Genomic DNA, 10,999 nt, shown 5'->3' with positions numbered 1-10,999 from the left:
CACTACTGCAAGGCCTATCTCTCCCATAGGATAACATTGGGATTTGTTTATTACATTGTATAAGTCTAATCTCCAATTCGGGAAGAGATCAGACTCCTAAGTTTCAAAATAACAATTTAAAATCACAACTTACGGTGACGTCGGATTTGCAATTCTGAAAATGCCAACTTTAGAATGTTAAAATATAAACATACAATTTGACCCCCACACCTATAATTTGAGCTTGTTATTTAGAGAAAAACAATAATCAGGACAATTTCTGATTACGTAGGCTTATTTATTTTAGCCCTTGCTTTTTTTCTTTTGGTTGTTTCAAATCAAGAATTTAGATATGTATGAGAAAAACACTACACAAATAATCATTAAGCAAAATGTGACAATTCTACATTATTTACAAATACATTAAGTCATACAATACAAAAAACATTTTTTTTGCACATTATTTACAGTGATGATGTATCTTAAGATAGTGAAAAACAGGAAAAATTTATGGTGATAACAAGTATCGAATAGTGAAACAAGATGGTGATTCTTTTGAAAAAATCTCCAAGAAGGCTGGTAGATATAGATAAATCAATATTATATCACAATCATTTCTTTGTGTTTTTTTTTTTTTTTGTTGTTTTTTTTAGAGGGGCCTTCTTACTGCCAACGCGTTTCAACCGGTTAAATGAATCAACGCGGTCTCATCAGGGCGTTTTCACTTTGTTCCTTGGTCTAAAGGAATTTTTTGTGCAAAAAACCACACCATCTTGTTTCACTATTCGATACTTTCCCCCCCCCCCCCCAGCGGCACTCTTGGCACAAAACTTGAGAAGGTAAACCTTCAGCGGGAATGATCTGTGACTGTATTGGACCTGCGCTCCATTGCAGTTGGCCTGAACTTTTGGATTTGACCCGATCCAGCTGTATGCTTTTAACTCTATTTTACAGTTTACTCTTTAAAAATTCATAACTCCAGTTTCACCTATTGTATTTTTGTTGTTTTTCTAACCTGGTGTGGAATGTTTTTGTGTGATGTTTTAACGGTTTTACTGTTTGAAGTGTTGCACAAATACTTTACACATTACCTCTAAAGTTACGCCTGACTGATCTGTGCCAAGCTACCAGAGAGAGAGCACAGGTTAATTTAGGGACTGCTTGTGCCATTCCCTCACTAAGGTTGTGATTACTGCTTGACCAGGGATTATACCCCAGCTAACCAGGAACCCAATTTCTAACAATTGACAGCCTTGACATCCATCCGGCAGTGACACCTAAAATACTCTTGGGTCAATCACATTTCATGGACATCCCTGGTACGTGGCACTGGTGCTGGCTTCTGGAGGGTATTCTTGGCATTTTGTGGCTATCCCCTGTTGTGGAAACTATGCCTGGCTTCTGCTGGACAACAATATGAGATGGACAATCCTGCCTTGTAGTGGGCATCTCTGGTATAGAACAAAGATCTCTTAGATATAGTAGGCCCTTCTGGTATCCACACTTTAAATCTAGTGGGCATCCCTGGTGACCTCTTGTAGCAATACCTAACATCAAATGGGCATATGGCGGGCATCCTTTGCTTCTTGAGGGGCATCCCTGGCATGTAGTGGCCCACCCGGCATGATCTGGTAACCCATTGGCAGGAGCGTCTGGATCTGTCTATTTGAAGCTGTGTTAAATGTGAGTATTTGATGAGAAAAATAAGCTGATATGTTGACATTGCAGACCAAACTAATTAATGTACATACAATTAAGAGCTGGTGTTTGTTGACAATGGGGATATTATAAGATAATGTCAAGCTTTTTATTGGGTGGAAAAAGGGATGGATGGGGTAATATATATGAGAAATTGTACTTGAAGGCCAGAGTATGTTCAGAAAATAGTGGCTATTTGATGAAAAATAAGCTTCTTTACTAAAAATTACAAGTCGATTTAGGAATATGAAATGCATTATTTTGAGAAAATTGTAATCTGATGAAGGAGCTTGTATTTATTTGCTGAACAAATAAAGCCTGGTATTTAAGGGCAAAATGTCTGTATTGTAAGAAAATAACTGAAATTAGTGCAGTTGTAAGATTCTACGATACATGTAATGCTTATATTTGAGAGACTATTCAAGATGAGCTGAGTGCACAGGCTCAGCAACACAACTGAATTTGACTTTGCATGACATTGAGGAGAGTTCTGTGGGAGTTATCAAGAGGACTGAATGCTTGGAAGTCAACTGCTTTATATGCCGGCTGCCCGCAGGCCAAGTCTCACCATTCTTCAATAGATGCGTAAGGGAGAACTTTTGCATCAGGGTCACAGAGATTCAACAGAATTAACAAACACCCAATTGAAAAAAGCAGTAACTCCACTTGTGTTTAGGTTAGTTTGAAGCAATGCTAATATGAATATATGAATGTTGTATTTCTTTTATGGACTTTTGATCAATATGACCAATATAATTGGCAACTTTAATAAAAATAGGTTGACATTTACATATAAAGACATAGCAAACAAATTATTTAGAAAGACTTGATGGATTTGGGTGGGATAGCTTTTACAGTATTGAACATTGCAAGCATGTTACATAATTATATTTACCAGCAACCACTGTGGCAAACACTTTTGCAAACATTTTATAGAATCTTTTTCAAACCTACATACATTGACTACTAACAGATGCTAAGAGATTAATGGATATTTTTCCGATACAAATTCAAAGGATGATTTTATAATTCTGCCCCCAAGGAAATTATTTAGGCAAGGCATATTATGTAATGAATTTACTTTTTTAGAGCATTGAGAGCTCCAACTGAGATTATTTTATTTTATTTTAGAAGTTTTATATAGCGATGGCACGACCCAGAGGGTATCAGAGCGCTTTACAGCAAAACATATGCAACAGAGTCTCGAGTAGAGTAGAAGTTCAATGGTAATAAGAGATGCTAGAACGAGTCCAATTTAGTATCATGACATGAGGGCTTTCATTAGGTCAGAGTGCAGGAGGTCGGTTGAGGAGAAGAGGTAATATATCATCATTACGGACACATGAGGCGTAAACCTGCTACAATGGTGTGACCAAGGGGACATGGCCACACTCAGAACCAAATAAAAAACAAACAAAAGCCTGGTAGATTAAAGATTTTCAGATGCTTTTCCCAAATCTGTGTAAATATTCTTTAATCTAAACAAATAAGATTTCAGGAGGAATTTTAAAATCCATGGTCACTGATCAGTGGAATTGAGTCTTTCTTCTGGGTATGGTGATCTTCCAGTGTTCCATTAGGGTGACCACCCCACTCACAAAAGTGTGAGACAATTACCATTACAAACTTCACTTCTAAATTTACTAAACCACAAAATGCCACAAACAGATTAAATGTATTGCAGCCCACCCTTGGAGTAAGTCTGGTACCACAAATGACCAATCACTGGAACTGCAACACACCCCTATGAAACTAATGGGGGCTGTGACGTAAAATAACAACCCATGGAAAATGATGTAAAAATAAATTATTTATTAATATCCTAAATATGAATTTATTAATAAAAATAATAAAGCTACTTAAGGTAGGATTTTTTGTTTGGTTATCTTTAGAAAGTAAATAATGTACTTACATTATTTAATAAAAGTTTATTTTGATGAGTAATGTCTTGTAACTTTGTATTTTATTTCGTTATAAACATTTGTAGTATGCATTAACATTGTATTTGATTTTTTAAAAAGTAATAAACTTTAATTATTTTCGCTAGCTTTCCTCAGGGATATCTTCGCACAGGTGGCAGAGAGCTCCATTTATGTAGGAAAATTTACTAATAGGCACTTTACGCTTGTAAATTCAGCATTAGATAGCTCCACTCCCTGATTTCAGGGGATGGAGACACTCAAGTATACACTTAAGTGATGGTCTGCAGTCGGAAGTTGTGTCAAAAGCTACTCTCGTTTTGATTTACTTTGCACACTGTATGAGGAAGGTAAATGGCACCCTTTAAATCTGTAGGAGTTTTCATGATAGAAAATTAACTTCTGCCACCAAATTTGCACCATCTTAGAAAGTTTAGTGTACAATGTCTTACCTGGTTCTGCTTTTGTGCTGCAAATCAAAAAACAATGATGGATTGAATTAATAATTGAATAGATGTTGTATTTGAACAAAATTACATTTGTGCAATCTGTTTGCATAATGCTGGTTTTCTTCTGCTAATGGACAGTGTGACCTAGTGAAATATTCATTTTTGTTATTGAAGAAAGGAATTTTTAATCAAAGTAAATAAATATACTTTGGGAGTATGGATTCATCAAAGTGTGGAAAATAAAAAAGCATAGAGTGTGCTAAATAGCGTTCCTTTAACACCTGGCATAAATATATGACTTTGTGAAAGTTGGCTTAATTTACATGTCCTTATCCACTGACGCTGCCTGTGGGACACACACCTACTTCCCTAGTTATCAACAACTCCAGAAGCATTTTCAAAAGTGGCAGAACATACTGTTTTGTAAGTGACCTCTCCACATGCAAAGCTGCTGCAACCTGGCCTTTGTTAATCTGGATTGCATTTTCCCTACAATTTTCCATTATTCCATGAATAAAAGTGACTTTCTAGTGAAATTGTTTTTGTTATCAGGTCATTTACATTGCTCACCATTGCTAATGGTGTGCATGAGTCTGAGAGAAACATTTGTTTTGACCAAGGACATCCAACAAAGCTTGATCCATGTCAGATTTGTGAGCTGCTAACCACCGACTGTCTCAGCGAGCCTATATGTGTTAATTATATTTTATGAGAATGTTTCTTATATGTTTAGCCTGTAATTCTGACACTGGATGCCAAACACTGCTGGTTTACACCTTCACATGTTTGGGCAACCTTTGGAAAATCAAAAAGAAGATTACAAGAGACTCTAGCAGAGTGATAGTTGTGCTTTGTAAACACCCTGAAGTAAATACATCGATGAGACACAGCTGCATTATGCAATGATGTGCAATGGGAATTTATAATGTATAAATATTTTATTTCACCGTATGCGCCAGAAGAATATGGCATTAGAGCCAATTACCTAATTTTTTAGATACTGACTTGATACTCTCTCATATATGAAAGTTTTAGTTTATGTTTTGAGCGACAAGGACACACATCTTTCCCTCCGTCCACTATGGAAGTTAAAACACATTGTCGAGTTATTTCTAAATCAAGACGTTTCGAATTGCTCAATTCATGACAGTATATTAACTGTTCACCGCCGCCTATATTGTAAAGCACTCTTCATTCTATGAAACTTATCAACAGGTGATTAATAATAGCAAATCTATATTTCAAGTAAATTGCTATTTTTTGAGCTTTTTGAAAAAATAAAAAGTCAATTGATTTTTTTATTAGCACTAACCCTACTGGCTAGAAAGAGTCTCACCAGTGGGGCCAACCCACTTCCCTGTCAATTTGTGGACTATTTCAACAACTTTGACACTTATAGCATCAAAATGGGTCAAATTGATTGTATTGAACACCAATTGGCCTTTTGCTCAGTTTGGCTCGAAGATCAATGATCGAGTCTTTGAATGTGCTGCCATTTTGTATAATCTGCCTGTAAACCTGCAAAGATTCAAGAGTAAAATTAAAGTCCAGGCAACTAGCTTCACATAAACAGGAGAAAATCTAGCTAGTGCACTCAAGCGCTCATATGATGAAGGCTCACCAGTATAAATGAACATTCATGTTGTTATTGCGTGAGCACAGTTCCACCTAACCCTTCATTACCACACTGTTTCTATGATTGTATTGCAGAATAATCAAATGTATTTACATTATTGCTGTATTACCATAGTACAATGGTTATTAATTTAGTTTGAGATTATTATGAACACGTTATTACATTTTTAATGCATCTATTTTGCATTGGTTTATTATGGTGGGTCACTGATTTGGGCTGATGTGATTTATTTAAATTGCCAATAAACCTTCAACAACTTCAAAGAAAATAAAGGTTGAGATTGTGTCATGACAAGCAGAAATTAAGAGCAACAAGCACTTACAGTGGTCCATGACTTTCAAGGTTGTGGTTCGATGTCACTAAGGATAAAACACAAGGGTCTGTGAAGGAAAAAAAGTCCATCAGAGAAAACAAAACAATGAACAGGAAACGTAATCTTTGAACTGTGGCGAACTATTAAGCAGTAATAACATAACTCCAGACGCAGCACAAGGGCTGTGGGCATATTTGTATCCCTAATACCTGACAGGAGCTGCGAACACACACTAACACTGCCGCAAAGAATTATGCATCTGGTAAGATTTAAATTATGTCAACCTAGTTGCATTTGATTATTTTTACAGCTGAAATCACGATAGTGGAATGTCTCTTTCCCGTTTAATGCTCAGGTCGCATGTATTTACCATCTGTAATTATTGATATTTGCATAAATGTGCAGAGAAATTTCAGTTTATTGGCTAAATAAAAGGCTCAGAAATCAGAAAACCTGAATTATATTCCAGAAAATCATCTTAATCGGATTGTGTGAACCTGGGCAGTCGCTGTATCTCACATCTTGTCTTCCTTTGTCTCGGTACAAGCTCCTAACTACTTTTAGTAGGCGACATACAACAAATGTGCGTTGGTGATGTCACTAGGACCCACACAGAAACCATCTGCCCACTACGTGGGGCCAAAGGTAAGACGATAATGTCCTTATGGGACAAAGGATATGAACACTCTTGAGCATGGAGAACTTAGCTAATGAGATTGAAAATATTGAAAGACAATTTCGGAAAGTGTGGGGATCAGTACTTGGGTTTTGGACACAGCGGCATTTGTGGAACATGTCAGAGGAGATAACAAGCCCTTAGAATTGAATTGAGAGATGCCAAGGTGTACCAAGATGGCCGCTAGGAGGGCAGGGGGTACTTTGGACGGCAATTTAGGTTCTATTCCTGAGGTGAAACATTGGATAAAAGAAATTACAATATTGTTAAAGTTAATAACAGTGGCAGCAATCTGCCTGCTTCAGTTTTCAAATCTCTTTACCAGACAAATGGCAAAAATAATTGTGTGAGCAGTTCCAAACACCTTTTTCCTTCTTCCCCAATAAAAATAATTGTGTGAGCAGTTCCAAACACCTTTTTCCTTCTTTCCCAACAAAATTTCTTTGAATGAAACACATGGAGTTGTCTAGTTTCTCCAGCGACGTGCATTTTCTTTTAGTATACACACAAAGTTCTAACTTAAAAAATCAATTAAAAAAATTCAGCTTGCACAGATAAATATATCAAAAACATGCTAACGAGTACTACTGACGCCTAAATTATGCATGTACCTACATATGTGCAATTGCATCAAGACTTTGAAACATGCACCCACATCAGAGAGTTTCCACAGACACAAACCACAGAGCTCATCTCTTACCTGAATGGATGGTCAGTCAAGAATCTGAGAGCTTTGCTGAGAGTTTGTTATTTATATAGAGCGCTGGCTATGGGTGTGCGCCCCTTAGGCAAGACCCCGCCCTATCAAAGGCAGTTTGAGTCATTTAATGCTGTCAGGTGGTGGCACAGCACATCAGTATGAGCTAGATATAAACGGTTAAATTAGTGCAATGGAGAATAATTGAGATTATTTTTAATTAAAATAATTATGTTAATTTTTCTGGATCTGGGGTTGGATCATGCACAGAAAGCAGATCCTAGTGCAGGCGCTCCCTGCCTCCCATGCAATAAACCAGAGGAAGGCATCACCAGCTGCAGACTTTCAAGGTTGTGAACCTCCCTCGTCTGCGTCATTGCTCCTTTCATGAAAAATGCTGGGTTAATCGTCAGTGCTTTCCACAGTATTATTAAGGCAGAAACTTAATGCCACTCCCTCAGGGTAAACATCCACTCAGTGGTATTTTTAAAAAGTTCTGAGCAATTGTTCAACGAGTAGAATGAACCATCTAATCGCTGCCTCATTCCAACTTTCTGTATTTAGTCATCTACACATTCCTGTTCATTGACTCAAAATATTGATTGTGCATGAATCCAACACCCATTAGAGATATAAGCACATATACTGAATTATATAGAAGGGTAGTAATGAATTACAGTAATCTTTATCATTGAGGGATTTTTTCAGTGACATGAAATAGACAAGATCAAAGGTCAAATTGTCTATGATGTCACTCAGAATCCCAAGGTGAAAAATACCCCCTTAATTTACTATAAACCCGTCTATAACTTTAGGTTATGTATGGCCTCCAAAATCATCAGCCCCTGATTCCAACTGCTACGTAGAGAGCAGAGGATGAGTAGCGCAGATGTACATTACATGTCCACTCCTCACTGTCCATTAAAAAAATAAAAAATATACGGTATCCAGGCGCACACCCACCTCCACCGCTCTCTGCCCCTTTCTTTACCTCTTCTCCAGAAGGGGTGCTCCCTGCTTTCTACCACTGCTCTGACAGGTTCTTAAAGAGCCCAGCCAGAGCAGCCTGGACTTCCTTTATGATGCAGCAACAGTGGTTAACATGAGGTGGTACCCTAGGCTAGACAATGAACAGCTGTTATGCTTTCACACAATAACAAAGCACCCATTCATCTTTGTCAGTTTTATGTAGATTGTAATCGAACTTGATAAAACCTCTTCTGACAACAAACTGGTACCGCAAATTTGTCACCTTCAATAGCATCCACCAGGTTTAGGAAATCAATCTGGTGTTTTTTTCCCTCAGATCCTTTCTTTTTTCCACTATATTGGAGAAAGTACCCACTTGATCTGTATTTCTTTTCGCATATCTTACAAATCTTTCTTCGATTTTATCATATTCATTGGTCTCGGTAAATACATCTCATAATCAAGTCTATTTTACCATTTTAACATTTTCTTCCATGTACTGTGACAGACATGTTTCTCACAATAAAGAAAATAATGTTAAATTTTACATAAAATCAGAATAACCCCCATATAATACTCCACTTTCTCAGACAAACATCCAAAGTCACTCCCTATCATACACTACATTCATACATTACATTCATACTATGACCTAGCATTCTACACATACACTGGACAAACAACAACGAAAAGCATTTTTGATTTTTATCCATTGCAGCGTTGTGGACTGGGGTCACTTTTCCAAAAATGGTCAACGTACTTTTCGGTATGTGAACATTGATTACTTCAAATCACCTTCTTCAGGAACACACAGTAATACAGATACTTCAAGGGGTAGTCAATCGGGGGAATTTATCTTTACGCTAGAAGCAGCAGCCGGTCACACCTATGTCTGGTAGTATGACACCTCCTCACAGCACCTTAGTAGATGATCTAATCATTACCAGCTCCTGACAATTGTCTCTAGCTCATGGTTGAATGACCTCATGCACTGGACCCCATAGTGGCTTTGTTGGGGTATGACTGGCCATTACTACTAGGATTATGTCATTTTACTGCTATAGCCTTACTTCCAGCCAAATGAAACCTAACCTCACTGGGGTGCTCGCACTCCCCCGATGGTGGAAGCCTGGCTAAAAGATCTGTCCTGTTGTGATATTAACTCTAAATTGTACGCTTGTACCTACACGTCCCTACTCGGACCTCTTTACCTGCCTTCACTCCCCAGCATACCATATACCCGCCTTATCCTGGCGCTTTCACCTATTTTCCACTTGCTGACACTGGACGTCCCCACACGGACCGCCAAACCTGTTCTACTCCCCGGCATACCCTATACTCGCCACATCCTGGCGCTCCTAACCCACTGCACGTGCTGATACTGAACACCCATCCGCCCACACCTGGGCGCTACTCATCTATTGGCTGCCATCACTCATCTGATTTGGCCGCATTTGGTGACACCACAGCCCACGGACATCACGTCCTTTTCTCAAACACGTCGCATACCCTAGACCGGGTTGGAATTTTCACCGGTCACTAGGGACCTGCTCTCCTACTCCTTCCGACTCGGAACATCCCTGAAGAGTCATGGGATAACTCCTTGTGACGAAACACGTGTCAGCTGGTTGTTTGGCTTAATACAGTCGTTGCTTTGTGATATATAAAAAACCTGTTTCTCCAAACCTACACGGGTGTCGACCACCACTTTGTTTGAACTGAGATAACATTTGTAATAACTTTGTTATACCCTCACAACGTGTGTCCAGGACAGTGCATACTTTCCAGTGTGGATCTTTCGACCCACACAAATCTGGGGATCATCGGGTAAATCCCCCAACCTGGCAGCACCGTATCTACCCAGATTCTTAAGACCATAACGCACACCAGCCTGAGGGCCATTTCTTCCTGTCTTCACTAAAAAACCCACTCCTAGCTCTCACTCCCCCGATGGTGGCAGCCTGGCTAAAAGATCTGTCCTGTTGTGATATTAACTCTGAATTGTACTTTTCCCTGCAGCCAATTACTTCCAGGCCCAAGGATATCTGGCAACTATACTGGCGATGAAACGGCAGGTTAAATGCTGGTTATTTATCAAATGCTGTATAAGGCCCTCGATCTGTTCTGCAATGCCCGATACGCAATCTGTTTTTGAAGTGTAACTTGTCTGTGTAATTTCTCTTTCTTTGTCTTTTAGTTACTTATCTTTTTCTTTTCTGGTAACTTTGCTGTGCCACACATGTATTTCTGTCTTATATTTTAGTTTTTGGCTCCATTGTATGTATGTGTTGTACGATAAATACATTAAGAAAATAGTTCAGACATAACATTAAAAAAGCTGTAGAAATTCACTGAAAAAAACTGATGGTTACAGGGAAGTTACAGTTAGGAAATCAAATTAAAAAACCTTTGAAATTCACAGAAAAAAAACACATTTTACAGGGACAGTATAGTTAGGCTCAGATTTTACCTGCACAAAACCTTGGAACGGATTTCCTGATATCAATAGTTACCTGAGATAACTTTAACTTATGCCCCGCAATGAACTGCTTATGATCTCACATATCATATCTCTCATGACATAGTCAGTGAGGTCACTGATGACATCTCAAATGAAATCCCTGATGACATTATCCAGTGAGTGTAAGTCCTTCATAAACATT

At 38.2% G+C, this 10,999-nt stretch overlaps 1 pseudogene across 1 annotated transcript in view; it reads right to left on the bottom strand.

Annotated features, from left to right (window-relative positions):
* Window positions 1-6,064, bottom strand: part of LOC144781131 (uncharacterized) — an 18,508-nt pseudogene extending 12,444 nt beyond the window's left edge. The window contains exons 1-2 of the transcript XR_013600887.1: window positions 6,004-6,064; window positions 4,049-4,065 (exon numbers count right to left, since the gene is read on the bottom strand). The product of XR_013600887.1 is annotated as an uncharacterized LOC144781131 (transcript). The remainder of the gene's footprint in view (window positions 1-4,048; window positions 4,066-6,003) is intronic.
* Window positions 6,065-10,999: the final 4,935 nt, after the last annotated feature.

The sequence above is a fragment of the Lissotriton helveticus genome, chromosome 9 (assembly GCF_964261635.1).
Source record: "Lissotriton helveticus chromosome 9, aLisHel1.1, whole genome shotgun sequence".
NCBI lineage: Eukaryota > Metazoa > Chordata > Amphibia > Caudata > Salamandridae > Lissotriton > Lissotriton helveticus.
This window is presented reverse-complemented; position numbering and strand designations above follow the sequence as displayed.